This window comes from Quercus lobata, chromosome 2 (assembly GCF_001633185.2).
Source record: "Quercus lobata isolate SW786 chromosome 2, ValleyOak3.0 Primary Assembly, whole genome shotgun sequence".
NCBI classification, from domain to species: domain Eukaryota; kingdom Viridiplantae; phylum Streptophyta; class Magnoliopsida; order Fagales; family Fagaceae; genus Quercus; species Quercus lobata.
The window spans coordinates 36492607-36510778 of record NC_044905.1 but is presented as its reverse complement, the minus strand read 5'-3'; the positions used below and the strand labels follow the sequence as shown (position 1 = coordinate 36510778).

Genomic DNA, 18172 nt, shown 5'->3' with positions numbered 1-18172 from the left:
TAGTTTATTTGGGTTCTACTTCTAGCATAGATATGGTGGTTTTTTTTTTTTTTTTTTTTTTTTTTTTGAGAAACTAGCATAGATATGGTGGTTAAATTGGGATACTGAGACAGGTTTGTTTGTTTGTTTGTTTTAACAGAGATCCAGAAAGGGTTTGAAAGGGACTGAGCTAATATCCTATTTAATTTTTTACTTAGCAGTAAAAGAACAAGAATTAGAAATGTGGCAAAATGTTCAGCCTTGTAATTGGGTCGATGTGATTTTTCAGTTTTCTTTGAATTAGATGTCGTGTGGTTTAATTTATGCAAAATCTGGTTTGCATTTGCTGAAGCTTTTGCGGTTTACATCGTGCAGGCTGGCAGGGACGAGCCAGAAGTTTGACTCAGGGAAGACGGTTTTACTGTGCGGCGGTTTCAACCCTCTGAGTCTCTGACTCAGCTACTAATCAGCTTTTGAGATTTTTTGTGTTTTTGGCATGGGTTATAATAAAATTATTTTTGTTTAGAATATTTTAAAAGGCATGAGTGTTTAATCGGGATAAAATTGGTTAATTGAGTTTAATTTTTTTTTAAATTTTATTATTGGTAATTTTTGTTATTGAGTTTTTTTTTTTTGAACTTGTATGTTTTGTTTTAGATTTTAGATTTATAAATTTTTTTATGATCACTAAAATGAGGAAAATGCTAGAGTTACAATTTTTTTTATAAATTACTAATTTGATAAGTGGATACTAGTAAGTAAAAAATGATGTGAGTAATGGGCTTATATACAAACTAATAAGAATTTGCTACTAAAAATATTTGTAAAAATGTTGTAAAAAAGTTTTTGAGTATAGTATTACTCTTAAAAGAATCAATAATATTATTTAAGGAAAACATAATGTAATTTTATAGAATAAAATTGCTAAAATTAGTATACATATATAATAATATTTTTTTTTAAAAAAAATTGGGGTCCATTGCCCTGTAGTCCAATGATGGCTCTGTCCTGATCATACCATATGTTGTTGGATAGGTTATCACGGAATTTTTTTTCTAAATAACAATAAATATTAAAAAATTTAGTTAATTGTCAAGTTTCAAAACAATATTGAAAACTAGCATCTCGAGTGTCTAAAACTCGAGTTCCAAGATAAGACTCGAGTTTTTAAGTCTCGATTTGTAAGTGGCTTAGGGTAAAGTGGGAAAAAACCAAGCTGAAAATCGAGTTCTAGAGACTTGATTTCCAAAAATTGAATAAAAACGCCGCTATAGATCTATAAAACGTCACTATAGGGCTTAAAAACGCCACTATAGGACCCCCTAAACCTATACTTAAAAAGATTTTTTGCAGGAAAACGCCATTATAGGGATTTAAAACGTCACTGTAAGACTTTAAAAACGCCACTATAGGTGAAATTTTTTTTGATGAAACTCGAGTTTCAAAGACTCGAGATCTATGTGGCATTTTCACACTCGCCAAGCGAGTCTTTTGAACTCGAGTTCTAATAGGATCTCGAGTTTCTAAAACTCGAGATGCTATTTTCCTTTATTGTTTCAAACTTTGTCTAACTAACTATATACAATCCTTTTGCACTGCTATTTTGCACATTACCTCGGTTATCATGGAAGAAAACTTTAACTAATTATAGTGTTTGTTTGGCTAGCTTATTTTTTGCCAAATTATTTTACTATTTAACTTATTTTTGCTATTATTTATGGGTCTCATTACACTTTTTGTTACTATTTATGGGTCCCATTATACTATTTCAATTAACATTACCTTTATTTATAGTACTTTCAGTAAAAAGTTTTCAGTTTCAGTAAAATAAGCGGATTTCAAATAAACCCATTTCAAATAAACCAATAATATCTTTTATCTTGCTTTAATAAGGCTAGGAAGAATTATGTAATATTGTCCTCATCTAATGGCAAACTTGTGCTGTATCCCTAGTGTCCCCCAAGTCCCAATGCCCAATATAGAAGTTCGCACTAGCTTCTTCTTGAAGCTTTACCTCTTTTAACAAACTTATTTTTAGAGAGTTACAATGGGTGAGGGGGAATTTTCATTCTAAATATTTCCTTTGGAAACATGTGGAAGTGCCTATCAGATAAGTAACAAGGCTCTTGGTATTGTTGTTGTAATGTTTTGTTTTGGTTAGAGATTGTTTTAACATAAGACATAAGAGGAGAGAAACTTGTTAAGAGCCTTGTAACTCAATTGGTTGACATCTCTTGATATTTTTAATAAAGACATTCAGAGTTCAAATTCCTCTCATCCAAATATTGAATTAAAAAAATAAAATAAAAAAGGAGAGAAACCTAAAAACCATAAGCTAGCACTCTGTCTAGATCTTTTGCTTTGTCAACCCCCCCCCCCCCAAACAAACACGCACACACAAAAAAACCGCCTTAGCTTCAATTTTGATTTTAGAGGATAAAAACAGTGAGGTGTATTCTGCTAATCTAAACTCACATTTATATGTATGTGTATATATACAAATATTGTGTAGGAAATTTAGTTAGTAAATATCTTCACCGAAACTGGCATTGCAGGTAGAAACTAATTTGACAAGTTCAACTATTACCTTCTTCAATCTAGTAAGTGTTGTACTTTACTAAGGTTTGTCAATTTTTTTGGTCAAGTGTAATAATATAATTACAAATACTTTGTGATATATGTATGGTATGATGAACATGGGTTGAGAATTGCTTGTGGTGTGGTTTGAATTGGAGCAAGTGGGTGGCTTGCATGTAGTATCAAAGTGGTTTATTATAGCATTGGGAGTGTTTTTTGATCGTTCATTGCTTGCTGTGTAGGCTGTGTTATATCATATTTGTATGTTATGTTATATCGTAATAATGAATCTTTTTATTTGATTTGAGATATGATTGTGGGATTGTTTGAATTGGAGCAAGTGGTTGATGTTTATGTTGTGTTATATCATATTTGTATGTTGTGTTATATCATAATAATGAATCTTGTTTATTTGTTTAGACCCCTTAAAAATAGATTATTTAACCTACTGAATTAGTCAAGTAGTTACTTAGGTTAATAATGAGATCTAGATTAAACAGTAATAAATCATATCATGCAGTGCGGAAAAATAAATAAGACAACGATATAATTACCTCGGAAAACCAATGAAACCAACCGTTTCAAGGTAAAAACCTGGAGAGGATTTGACCTAACTATTCTCAAGGTAAACAAATTCTATGATAAAATGGAAGATTACAATAGATTTAACCCTAAATCTAAAACTACCTCAAGTAGAACTTACTAACACGACCATGTGCAACTCCAACTCTAACGACTCTTCTATTTTGGATTTGCTGAACACTCCTTGTTTTGACTTTGAGCTCCCACTCAAAGGTTTCAGATCACCGTCAATAGTTGATATTTTGCAGCAACTTGGTTCCACCAATTCTTGATTGTAGATCTCTTGATTCAGCAGATGCTTGTTGAGTTAGAAGATACAGAACCTCTCAGATCTCACAAGAGTAACTCACAAGACTTCCAAGAACCTCTAAAATGTAGTTAGGGTTATCATTTTATACCAAGAAGTGTTTCACTTAAAACCCTAAATGTTTTTGTAGTGTTTGGACTGAAATAGAATTCTGTAGAAAAAATCCTGACTATGATTTTTGATCAGTCGAAACTTAATTTTGATCAATTGAACCTCACAGAAATTAACTTCTCCTTTCTGTAGCTTATAAGTTCTTGAATCCTGATTTGTACTATCATGAGCAATGTCTAATACATAATCTAGACATGTTTTGATCTCGGTTTGCCAACATACATAAAAATAAAAATCTAAATATTTAACCCTAAATATTTAGAACCTAACAAATCTTTGTGTTTGATTTGAGATATGCTTTTGGTGGTTGTTTGAATTGGAGCAAGTGGTTGGGTTGCATGGAGTATAAGATGGTCTTTTACAATATTTGGAGAGTTGTTTATTTATTTATTTTTAATTCCTTAATTTACATGATGTAATACATCATAACACTTAACAGGAAAGATTCATATGGTTTTGAAGTTAAAAGAAAGTAATAATGAAAATTGCAATGCTAGTTTTAACTAAGTTTCATTATTACAATTGCATGTTGTAAATTAAGGCAAAAATACAAATTACACCCTTTAAGTTTGATCAATTGTCATTTTGGTCATGTAAGTTTTATTTTTGTCATTTTTGTCCAATAAATTAACATTTGTTGTTTCCATGAGCCCTTTCTACATTTCGTTAAAAGAGTTGCCGTTAAGGAGGACTAACGGTGACAGTAAGACTTATACAACCAAAATGACATGCCATTATCTTGACAACTTGACCTTTATCTTACATGTGTGATCAAACATGGATAAGAGTTGGATGTCACTAGGCAAGACACCTTATGATAGGCTAAGTCAACAATATATTGATGGGGGTGATGCCGTTTCTTCATTTTGCAATGGCAATATTTGGTGCTGAACTGACAAACTCCTCTTATTGTGCATATTCATTTGCTTCTACGTGGGATTATGCAATCACTATAAGTGGTACGAGCATGGAGAGCCTTGTGTATTGGACAATACTCATGATCATGAAATGTCAAACACTGATCGTTTGGGTGGTATTGATGCCTTGGTGGAAGGTAGATAATTGAGAGGCAAATCGATTGATATGGCACAAGATGAGGAAGTGCATAATTTTGACAAATGGTTGGATGATGTTAAGCCTAGGGTCTTTCCTTTTAAGAAAAAAGAAGAAGCATATAAAACACCCCTAAGAGCATTCTAATTCAAATGTTGTTTTTTATTTTTTATCATGTTGTTCTTTTTTGGGGTTTGTTATTGATTACTAATTCTTGCTTATTTTCTTCTTTTAAAAAAAAAAAAAAAAAATCTTGCTTATTTCCTCTTTTAGGACTATACAATTTATTTGCATAAGTAGCTTAAGCTACCTAGATTTTAAGAACCGTAAGGACAACATTCATTAGTTTTTCTTTTCTCCTCTTTTTTTTTTTTTTAATATTTTTTTATATTTTAATTTTCCCATTCAAACCTCTGGGAAAATTTTCTGTCTAATACCATCCACAATTGGTATGTAAGTTTTTTAGATCTAGCATTTTGGCATTTCCTTAACTGTTCCTAAGGATTTCTTTAATAAAGTCATCTGATTTGTAAGTATGGTGGTAGTAGAGTACAAAACTACTTTTGAGATTACATCCATGGATTTCTCCTTTGGGCTTCAATGGTGTTCTTGATGCCTGTTGGAACATTTTATGGTCATAATGTCAAATAGAGTGGAATATGAAGGAGGCTCAAACCTCGTGATGGCGGCTTACACTAAGGCTGAAGATGGTGTTCTTGTGGAGCTCATGAACAATGAAGCTGGCAGTAGTGACTCCAATGGATTTTTTTTAGGGGATTAGTAAAAAATTTAAAACAAAAGAGAACTTGAATATATTGACATCACAATAAATAAATAAACCCACAAATACATAAAGTTTTATAATTGCTAGCATATAAACTCAGGAGTTTTTATTTATTATTTATTTACTAGCATATAACCCATGCAAATGCATGGATACATTTAAAATTAAACACAATTTTTATTATAAGATTATAAATAATTATTCAAATTATTAAAAAAAAATAGTGTGGTGTGTCCGAGGACTGAGAAGGACGAGGAGCGGGATGTTCCTCACCAAACCATTTGTAAAGTGCCTCAGATCCGAGAAGGTGGCCAACCCGAGTAGAGGATGGGAAAGAGGCATGGTGCCTTATGAGTGCCCAATAAGGAGAGGTAACACTCTGAGGGAGAAGCAGTGGGGTGTAGGTTAGCTACCTGAAAGGATATACCTAACACCCCCGTATTAAATACTCTGTAGCAAACTTATCCACTGCATTAATGAAGAGGTGACCCCTGAGCAGTATTTTCACAGCTAGCAACTCTTTCTACCACTTTCAACAAAGCTTTGATGGGACAAGTACTAGAGGGAGAGTTTTGGGATGTACACATGGAAGGTCATGATGCAAAGAAATAGGATATATAAGAAGAAAGAAGTTCTGAGATGATGGGACTTTTTTGGGGAAAAAAGTAAAAAGGAGAAAGAACATTGTATAAACTGAAATAACCTTAGAAAGACTTATATAAGAGCACATCCTCGGGAAGGACCAAGGAGATCTTTTTTACTTTTTTTACTCTTTTTTCCTTGACTGTGACCTGCATCATTAGCTAGAAACTTGATATACAATTGTATTGTGATTGCCTTCCCATCTCTACACTAAAATAACTCTATTGTTCAGCTTGGGTTGAAGTGCAAGGCACCATTATTCTAAGTGGGTTTGGGCTTCCAAATCTAGATCTTACAAATAGCATTTAACACATGCATACAAATAAATTAAACACAATTTTTATTATAAAAATATAAATAATTATTCAAATTATTTTTTTTAAAAGTAAACGTAATTAGTCACATATTAAAACTCTTATCTAAATTTAATACTACTTATGATCTTTTTTTTTTCCCTAATTTTTAATAAAATAGAACGTGTGGTGATCTTTATTGTGTGGTGATTTTTATTGAGTATATGTGATTGGTTTTGTTTTTTTTTTTTTTTGAATTTTGTAGTTCATTAATATTAGATTCTTAATATTTTGCAATCATTAACTCACTTAGCACAAAGATTAAAAACTTAGGTAGACATATGGCACAAACTTAAGTAGATAATTATGATGTAGTCTTCACATAAATTTAGACACATGACGCAAAATTGGATTCTAATTTCAAATTTTAATTAAATTTTCTCTGAGTTTTACCTATTAATATATATATATATATATATATATATATATCCTTTTATTTACCATGAGTAATAGAGTTTTACGTAGACCAAACTGTTGATAATAAAGTTTAATATGAGGTAATTTACTTAAATAATTAATGAAAGTGTAGACACTTATTGCAAAGAAAGATAGTCACTGCGAGCAACTAGCACTTCTAAGACCAACCTTTTATTATAATTATATTGTATATATAACATTTCTACCTTATAATTAATAGGTTGAAACTCTTACTTACATTTAAGTACGAAAACATTGAACAATAGATGGATGATTTTATCTAGGTAAGTGAGATGCTCATCTCAGTTTTTACGATGAGTATTATATGAATGGGTCACTTGGAATTAAGAAAATTAAAATTAACACTTGACACTTGACACAAAATTAAAATTAACACTATTTATGTAAACTCATTATGTCACGACCCAAATCCATGGATCATGAATTTAGATATATGACTAACTTGCTAATCTTGCATAACTCAATAAACATAATTAATTCCAAACTAAATAAAACTCCAAATAAATAATGCTCTTAATAAACCTCTTACAATATCTAAAATCCAAAATTTAGAAATAATCTCCAAATACTGTAAAATCTTAAGCGAAATAAAAATAATTAAAAGTCCTATAAGGCTTCAAGCATTATTGAAGTCGCCTAAAAACTTCCACGCTCTACCTTGCACCTTACAAAGTGATCCAAAAGTTCTGCTTCCCAACTAAACTTTAATCTGAAAATTATAATTGATGGGGGTAATCCACACATTTAGTAAGCAATTATACACAATACACAACATAATAGAGTCAAGCAAAGCACAAGTATTTTTTATTTCACAAATTCACTCGTAATACATATAAAATCGAATCTTAAAATCATTTGAAAACACATACAGATAATTGATCAGAGCACAGTGTCACATATACACATATCACATATTCTCACATACAATCCTGTGAGTGGAGACCAACATTTAACTCCTGTTGGTGAGGGTTCAGTACTTAATCTCACATACAACCCTGTGAGTGGGCTTACATATATATTTGATCAATTTATTAAAAAAAACATTTAGTGAGTCACATATCACAAAAGCAAAGTTTATACAAAAGTAGAATAATTCACTTAATGGTAACAATCACTCCAAATATAGAGGCATATTGAAGATCAAAATATCAAATTGAAACATAAATCAAAGGATGCTTGACTCTCTTGGGGAATGAATAGGAACTAAGGAGTTTATACAAGTATTTTACGATTATTGAGTAAATCTGAAAATTCAATTTGCTAAAAGAAATGTTTTAAATACCATTTGGAAAATAGGAATATAACTATGAAATCACTTGGTTTTAAACAAATTTAAAGAACAAGAACCTTTTTAGAAAACTTACGTTGAAACTCAATTCTTTTATGAAAATAGTTTATTTTAGAAATCATCTTTTAAATGAGATTCAAACGTTCAACACGTTATTTAAAATTCGAAATTTCTCTTTAAAACATTATTTAAAAGTCAAAGTTTCTCTTTCAATGTTTCTCAAAAAAAAAAAAAAAAGTGTTTCTCTTTCAATGATGTAAAAATGTTTTTGATAAACTTTAGAAAATGTAAGCTTAAAACTTCTAAGAGCCTAAAGAAAAAAACTTATGCATATTATGCATAATTACTTACCTCCACTTTAGTCTTCTGTAAGCTCTAAACAAAAAAAATACTTTAATCAATAAGCATGAAATTTTACAATCATAAACTATTTTCTAAAAATACTAAAATCCTCCACAACCTTCTCTTTTTCCTAGAATCATAATATAGTTAGAACCATGGTTGTCAAAATCCCGATCTGGATCATACAATCCTACAATATTACAATCCCACCTGCCCAAAATGATTTGGATCTTTCAAGGATCTTTGCTATCGTTCAGGATTGGTAGGATCGTACGATTCTGACGATCCTAAACAACTTTGGTTTCTTGTAATCATCTTTAACTTGACAGAAGGCTTAGTTGGACCCAAATGAAAAATAAAATCCCAATGGACCAAGTGTTTCCACTCTAATGTAGAGAGAGTGTCAGTTGGACCCAAATAAAAAATATCCCAATAGAGTGTCATGTTTTGAGATTTTTGGCTTCTTTAAATGATGCTTACAAATGGATGTAGTGATGTATGGTAATTATATCAATGAATGTCTAATTTATGTGATTATTTAACATACCAATGTATATTTTTTGTTTTTTTCTCAAATAATGTAGGATCTTACAATTCACGATCCGATCTTACAATCCACAATTCCACCTACCTCCCACGATCTTACGTAGGATCCCGATTTTGACAACCTTAGTTAGAACTATTTATATGTAGAAACATCAAATCCAAATATACTATATGTAATAGTTATTCTAAAGTAACTGACCATATATCAAATATCAAATTAAACCAACTACAAGACTTCATGTTATTATTATTGAACGCCACCTTGTGAAGGTTCTCTTTAGGTTCTCTATATACTATTTTCGTGTTTGTGTGTTCTAATAAGTATTAATATTTCCTAATATATATATATATATATACATATATGGATGTTTATCCCACATTGGTTGTGTGTGTTAGAGTTTCAGTTCTTATAACCCCAAGCTACTACTATAAAGGTTAGACTCTTTTGTAGTGGTACTCTAGTTATGTAATATATTATAAACCTGTTTAAAAAACTCTATATACTACTTTCATATTTGTGTGTTCTAATAAGTATTACTGTTTCCTTAAAAGAAAAAAATGGGATGTTTATCCCACATTAGTTGTGTGTGTTAGAGTTTCAATCTTTATAACCCCAGACTACTACTACAAAAGTTAGGCCCTTTTGTATTGTAGTGGTACTTTGGTTATGTAATATATTATAAGCCTGTTTAAAAAACTCTATATACTACTTTCGTGTTTATGTGTTCTAATAAGTATTATTGTTTCCTCAAAAAAAAAAAAAAAATATGTATAGGAATGTTTATCCCACATTGGTTGTGTGTGTTAGAGTTTCAGTTCTTATAACCACAGGCTACCACTACAAAGGTTGGGCCTTTTGTAGTGATACTCTGGTTATATAATATATTATAAGCCTTTTTAAAAAACTCTATATACTACTTTCGTGTTTATGTGTTCTAATAAGTATTACTGTTTACTCAAAAAAAAAAAGGGGGGGGATGTTTATCTCATATTGGTTGTGTGTGTGTTTTTTTTTTTGAGAAAAGAAAGTTTGGTTGTGTGTGTTAGAGTTTCAGTCCTTATAATCCCAGGCTACTACAACAAAAGTTAGACCCTTTTGTTTTGTAGTGATACTCTAGATATGTAATATATTATAAGCATGTTTAAAAAACTCTTTATACTACTTTCGTATTTGTGTGTTCTAATAAGTATTATTGTTTCCTCAAAAAAAAAAAAAAATATATATATATATATATATAGAGATGTTTATCCCACATTAGTTGTGTGTGTTCGAGTTTCAATCCTTATAATCCTAGGTTACTACTATAAAGGTTAGGTCATTTTGTAGTGGTACTTTGGTTATGTAATATATTATAAGCCTGTTTAAAAAATTCTATATACTACTTTCGTGTTTGTGTGTTCTAATAAGTATTACTGTTTTCTCAAAAAAAAAAAAAGAAAAAAAAAAGAAGTCTAGTCTAGTCCTTCAAACCAAAATCTTTCATGCTCCAAAATCTAATAACCAAATCAAAACATAGCAACGATACACTTAAACGGAAATTCTATTAATCTTTAATGCAATTACATGCCAATATTTATATGACAATAGTTCTAATAAAATAATAGATCCGCCATTGTCAAAACTAGGGAGTGATTAACACTAGCTACAGCCTATAGACAATGCCTCCAACCGTCCTTGCACTTTTCTTTTTCTTTTTCTTCTTCGGCTTTTGGTTAATGCATATAATGAAGACACCCTAGAGCCTTCCAAGATTTTATAGCTTCTAATTAACCTCAATTTAAGGTGTTATTAACAATTGACCTGTTTAGATAAGTTGGAACTCCGAAGGATTCCAATAACTCTTAGACTTCTTATTCAAATAGGTTTTTATTCTCTTATCTTTTTCCTTAAATGATAAGGAGACTAAAAGTTTTAATTCCCTTATCTTTTTGTAACTGAAACAAAAATAAATGAGGACTACACGTTTCCTAATTGTGCAGGTTATTGTTTCATCTCTTACTTTGGGTAGAATTCTTTGTTTGGCCACAAAATTACATCTTATATGTAGCATATCCAAAAACTAACTATAAAAATAATCCTATCATGACACTACGTGCTTATTCAAATCACCTCTCAAAGCTAAATAATAATTAATAGTAATGATGCTTGAAATCGTCAGTATATTATTCGTCCAACGGAGCCAACGTCTTCTTTAGATGCTTGCAAAATAAAAGAGAGATTTTGGTGGAGAAAACACCAGTGGAGTGTTTTCTTAAAACCCTCTGATGATAAAGTCAGAATTATAACTTTAACTAGTAATGGATAATCAAAGCTTTTTATGGGTTTCTAGAATGTTTTGTGTGTGTAACTTTCCTTCATTTGTTTGATTCCTTTTATAGGAGCTGGACCTTGTAACCTGCCTTTATTATGCCATAAATCAAGCTTTATTGCCTTTGTAACGTATTAGGAAATTAAGTTGACCATCTTTAATGATCAACGGTTACAGAACCTGTTGAAGGTTTTGTTAGTTACTGATGTACATAAATTAGCATTAATGTCCATTTATTATTGTACGGCATACAGTCAGAAGCCTCCTTCATCGAGCCCCAGTTAGGTAAGGCCCATGAACAATATCACTCTTGGGCTTATCCCCTCATGTTCGGCCCATGAGTGGCCCAAGAACCTTAGCCCGTTGATCGATATCTTGGTATCTAAATACACCTCAATTATCCCATGGTTGGCTAGGGCACCAACAATGTTTGGTTAATCCTCGGCTGACTATAAGTGCCCTGGGAGATTGTGTTGCCGACCAAGTTTTGGTGGCTAGCACCAGTTCCAACGTGATAACTCTCATTCCCAATGAAATTTATTGTTGGTCAGGAATAATTAACTTGGGCCCCACCCACACGAGTGGAATTAGACAGTAATCATAGTTCCACCACTAGCCTTAAGCTATAAATAGCAGAAGGAACAATGAGATAGGGGTTAGAAATTTGTATGTAAGATTGAGAGTGCAACCGAGCACGCCTCAAAGAGTGTTCCTGTGTGTATTCTATTCCTGAGCTCGCTCAGGGACTACCCTTAGTAGGACACCCAATACCCACTATACAAATGAATTGTGAGCCCAAACTTTAGACCCAGTAGAATTAAGGGCTTTGGGTACGCACAATTATCATTTGGACGAAACATTTTCTGACTCATCAAATAGTGATGATAAAATCAAGATATTGCACATTATTACTTATTTTATTATTCAATTTTAATTATATTGTTAAAATATTACTTTTAATTTATATATAATTCTTGATTAAGTGGAACATTATACCAATACATTACTAGTTTAATTATCACCAAAGAAAACCTTCAAAAACAGTTTCAATCCAAAACACACCTACTTTTTATGTTTTCTATATTTTCTTTTTTAATAGATATTGAGGAGGTAAATAGGTGATCCCTGTTTGAAATGAAACATGCAGTAATAGTAGGCATTCAACCCAGTCTACCTGATGGCTGATCGCACTCGCTTTTGAAGTCATCGGCTGTTTATTGTGTTTTTGTTTTGTTTTGTTTTGAAACCATTTGTTTTTGGAATAATTCATTAATTAAGGGTCATGCTAACGAGTGCATTTAGGGTAATTGTTAACAATCCATTTGAAGAAAGTTCTGACACTACTTTTATGGGAAATGAAAAAAACTGTCAAAACATTACTTTTTTTTTTTCCCATAAAATCTTTCTTTAACGTAAAAACTTTTTTTTCCCATTAATAATTACTTCCTGGGCCTTGAAGTCACTGTGTTTAATGAGATTTGGCTTTCCGTTTTGTATTTTGTAAATTTAGGTATGACTTAGAGCATTCTCATTAAAGGTACTAAAAATGCTAAATGCTATTTTTTATCATTTTTAACACCTCAAATCACAAAAACACACCTACAATAAAGATGCTAAATGCTAAGAATTTTAGCATTAAGCTACAGTGAGCTGTTATTGATAACAGCTTACTGTAGCTAGATTGTAAATAAATAAATAAATAAATGATTATATTCTCACTAACTCTCACTTCTCACTTCTCTCTTCTCTCTTCTCTCTCCCGATGGTTGTGGTCCAGCGATGGTCATGGGTCGTGGTCTAATGGTCCGATGGTTGTGGTCCGATGGGGTGATTTGATTTTGTGGGTCTGGGTTCCGTGGTTTGATTTCATGGGTCTGGGTTCTATGTTTTGATTTCAGCAGGGTGATTTGATTTTGTGACTTGGTGGGTTCGTGGGTCTCTGACTGGTGTGGGCATTGGCGTTGAAGGGAGATCGGTGTAGGTCATCGGCTAGGATTTCGGTGTGGGTCATCGAGTTGATTGGCGTGGGTCTCTAATCGGCATGGGTCTCTAATCATCGTGGTGGTCATTGGAATTGTGGTGGCTGGTGGCTGGCCAAGAGGGAGAGAGGATGAAAAAAATAAAAACAAAAAAGGAATAAAAAATAATAAAGAAATAATATTTAAATGAATTTGTAAAAAAAAATTGAAGTTTTGATGTTGAGTGTATTATAAAGTGAGATGTTAAATGTTATAAAGTGACTTTTTAAGATGCTAAATGTTAAAATTTTTAAAACCCTTGATGTGAATGCTCTTAGGAGTACAACGTTTGACCCTCGACATGAACAACAAGACAAGGGAACAAATTTTGATTTGACAATTTTTATCTAAAACTTTTGACAACCGTTGCGTATTGTTAGTGACATGTAAAAAAAAAATGATATAGATGGTTAACCAAAATGAGAGCTAGTAAAAATTTGTCAACTTAACTATTTCTGTTGTGCTTCTCAAAAAAAAAAAAAAACTATTTATGTTGTGAAATTTTGTGTTTCTAGCATTACTCTTTTGTAAGGTTGTAAATGAATTAAACTGTTTATGAAGAGCTTGAGAAAAAAAACTTGTTTATATTTATTTGTTTAGTAAACAAACCAAGTTTATTTAGGCTTGATTATTAAACCAGTCAAGCTCAAACATAATAATATGTTTGTGAATAAACTTGTGAACATGATGGCTCGAATTAACCATATATAATACTATATATTTATATGTATACTTGTCTAAAAATATATTTATATAGACTTGAAATTAGGTGGTATATAAATTTGTAAATTGGTTCATATGATATAAAATTATTATTTGTAGTTTATCCATAACATAAACAATCCAATTGTAGTAAAATTTATAGATTTGTCAAGAATTAAAATATTTTAGTCATGATTTTACTATATACAGGACAACAATATGTTAATTAAGTAGCTCATAAACAAGTTAGAGCTCGCTTGACAAGTAAATGAAACAAGTTTGAACATGTAATTTTGTTTAGTGGTGTACTCAAGTTCAACTTGTGTTTGAAATCAAATTAGATGAACAAGTCTAAACTTTAAATACTCAGTTCAACTCGACTCGTTTACCGCCTACTCTTTTGATTTTGGTTATGTTTAATTTCCTGCTTCCTGAAAGCCATAAAAAACAATTGACTCGGAAAGTTAGATGTGGGGTTTGTTTGGATACCGCTTATTGTTGAAAACTGAAAACACTATAACAAAATAATTTTTAAATGTGTGAATAATGCTATAAGACCTAGTTTTAAAGAAAAAGTTGCCGAAATTCGTACTTGCGGATCCCGTAAACAGTGCACAGGATCCACAGAAATGAAACGTAAACATTGGACGCTAGGCCTAAAACGCTATACAAACTCAGTCGTGGTCTAATCTAATCTTCTAAGGTCCCAATAGTACCGGAAATTCTATTCATTATGTGGAGAGGAGCAATTTTTTTTAGTAGAATCATAATCAATTGGGTCCCTGATTCCGTTGCATAGGCCTCTAAGGAAATCTATTAATATCTTTAGTTTACTCGAATCTCAAGGTGGAAAAACGATAAGCTAAAGCTCAAAATTAGTAGGTTTCTTCATGACTAATACAACAGAGTAGTGTCCAAACAAAAACTGACGACATTTTTAATTGATGCTTAATATTCCTACAAAGAAGGATTTCTGTTTTAAAAAAAATATTTTTTTTAAATTTTCGACACAGTATAATAGTCAAATAACGGGAAGCCTTTGAGAAAATTAATTAAAAACCCGCCATGCACGTGGAATGAAAATCAAATACTTCCCAATACTTGGGTATAATAATAACTAGTCGAAACCCCGTGTTATGCACGGGAACGCTACTTTGTTTGTGTGATAGCTTAAAATAATCTATATAAATTTTAAAATTGATTATGAAACTAATACTATTTCCTGATTTCTCCTATTCATTCAATTTTTAATTACGATTTTGATAAAAAAGGTCATGGTTTGAACAGTTGCAATTCTTGTGAAAAATTCTACCAATTATTTCAGATAATTAAAATCTTCGAAATGCCAAAAAATATTTAAAGAATAAGACGATTCACTGCTAGAAAATTTTGAAAAAAAAAAAAAAAAAATATATATATATATATATATATATTTATAACTACACAATAGAGAAATACAAAAGAAAAATAGGTTATCTTTAAAAGAATATATAATTCATGGTATAACCGTTGAAATCTGCTAAACATGTTTAGATATTGCAATAACTAATGCAAAAATGTAGATATTAAAACTTTCAAAATGCCAACAAATAAAATTAAAGAATCAAATGATTCAGAGCATATAAATTATTGAAACAATACAAATACGTATATATATATATATATATTAGATAGAAAATTATATTATTTAAAAAAATTAAATGATAGAATTAGAGTCCCAAATAAATTTATGAGTTTTTTTATTTTATTTTATTTTAATAATCATCTTTGTGGCATATGGTGATATATATTTAATTTTTTGTTGTTATCTAATATATATAATAGCAAAAAATAAATTAACGCATAATCAAAAGATTTTGAAATAAACAAATTATATTCTATAACGTAGGGTTCAAGAAGTTTGGTTGTAGGGTTTCTAAAAAATTAGTTAACTTTGCTTTTGGGTTTATTGCAATAAAGCAGATACTTATCCTTTTATAGCATTTTTTTTTTTTTTTAAAAGAAAAAATATTTAGATTAAACTTAGCTTAAAATATCAGATTTTATCCAAAAAAAGAAAAATAAAAAAAGAAGATAAGTATTGGGTTTTGGGGAGAAAAATAGTGTTTTTAATTTTAAATATTGTGTTATGCTGACGTGGAAAATTGTGGTGCCAACAAAGGCTTCGGTTTTATATATATATATATATATATATATATATACTAGTCGCTAACTTGCACTATGCACAAAAACCTACTTATTTGTGAGATAAACTAAAATAATTTTATAAAATCTTAAATTGATTAAGAAACTACACCATTGCATGATTTGCTCTTGTATGACTTCCATTCAGTGGCTGCTCCAGGATTATTTTCTAGAGGTTTCAATAAGAAATATAAATTATACAAAATTTTAAACAAAAGATAAATTAAATATATCGGCATCACAAAAAAAAAAAAAATTTTAATACGTCAAGTTTTACAATTGCCTTTTACGATGTTTCGTATTTTGAAATTATTGCATGATATCTTCATTATCAATCCTACTAGCTACATATGCTTCAATGTACATAGTCAAGCAATCATTCATGCACTAATTTCTCATTTGATTCATTGATTGATTTATTTAAAATTTCTTAAGATCTAAATGAGCTTTTCCTAAGGTTTAAGATTAGCAAATTCTACTTTTGTTGTTAGGCTAATTAAAATTTTTTCCTAGATTTTAGATCAAATTGATTTGTTATTGAGATTTTTCTTTGTGTTTAAAAAGGTCAAGATATTGTTAAGATGATTATATTTAAGTTTGTTTCAGTTGGGCATAAGGTTAGGGTGTTCAAAATTTTATTTTAAGTGTCAATACAGGAAAAATAAAATAAAAAATATTATAATAATTTTTATTTTTGGTTCAATTCAGGGGGTTCATTTGAACCCCTTGGGCTCCAAGTAGAGCTGCCCCTACTTCAATTTGTGTTACAATTTTTTGTAAGCTATTGCTCTAAAAAATTCAGATATTAAAACTTCTGAAAGACCAAAAATATTAAAGAATCAGATGATTCACTGTTTAGAAATTATTGAAACAAAAAAATATATATGACTAAATAATAGAAAAATATAAGAGAAAGATGAGTTATGTAGGGTCCAGTTTTTAGGGCCCAGGCCCAGCAAGTTGGTGATTCTGGCCTAAAGAACCCTAGACAATGAATTTGTAGAGAGCGGGTTACAGAAACAGAACTAGGACCCAACGAAGTGAAGGTTAGTTAATTTTATGCCATGCAGCGGTTGAACGTAAGAATATTTCCTTTATATCCACTGGATGTTTGGTCTGAGGAGATGAGTGGGTGCACCTATGTTCCTGATTCAAGGCTATAGTCTTTCTTTCTTTCTTTCTTATGGCTTTTTTCCGATCCCTTCTTCATGGGGATGCCCTTCTCTTATATAGTCTCCTTAAAGTGATAAGAGCCCTACACTTGTTGATTATCTGGACCTTCACTTGAGTACCTGTCCCATCGGACATCTACCCTACCTTTCTGTGAGTTGCAGTGGCCAAGGTAACACTGTTCGTCTGTCCTCTCCACATTAATACGGCCAAAAAAGTAGCTTCCTTGCATTTAATGCGGCAGTTGTGGTGTCCTTCTGGACGTCCTATATTCTCTTCCTTCTCTTGGCTTTGTGAGGATCATCCTTACTACCAATATTCGTTGGGAGTGACTTCTCATTGGGGATAGGGTGCACGTTGGGCCCATATTAGGTACATCCGAGGAGACATTCCTCCTCGGACGTCTTTTTAAATAAGCTTGGGCTTATTAGAGTTGGGCTAGAATTCTTTTTAGTGCCCCATTTTCTCCTCGGTCGTGGCTGGACTCTGTATGGGGAACAAGGCCCATTGTTCGACTTGGGGGTTTTACCTTTACAAGTAATATTCATAAGAATAATTCATGGCTATAACTATTAAAAGGAATTAAAAGATTCAAAGCCTACAAATTATAGATAATATATATATATATATGTGTGTGTGTGTGTGTGTGTGTGTGAGACTACACAACAGAGAAATATAAGAGAAAGATGTGTTACCATCAAAAGAATAATTCAAATTTAAAACTTTTGAAAGGCCAAAAGATATTAAAGAATTATAAGGTTTACTTCCTATAAATTTTTGAAATAAA

The 18172-nt window shown here is 31.0% G+C and overlaps 1 pseudogene; it reads left to right on the top strand.

The window, feature by feature from the left end:
- The first annotated feature begins 5249 nt into the window (after window positions 1-5249).
- LOC115963801 overlaps window positions 5250-18172 on the top strand; it is a 38358-nt pseudogene continuing 25435 nt past the window's right edge.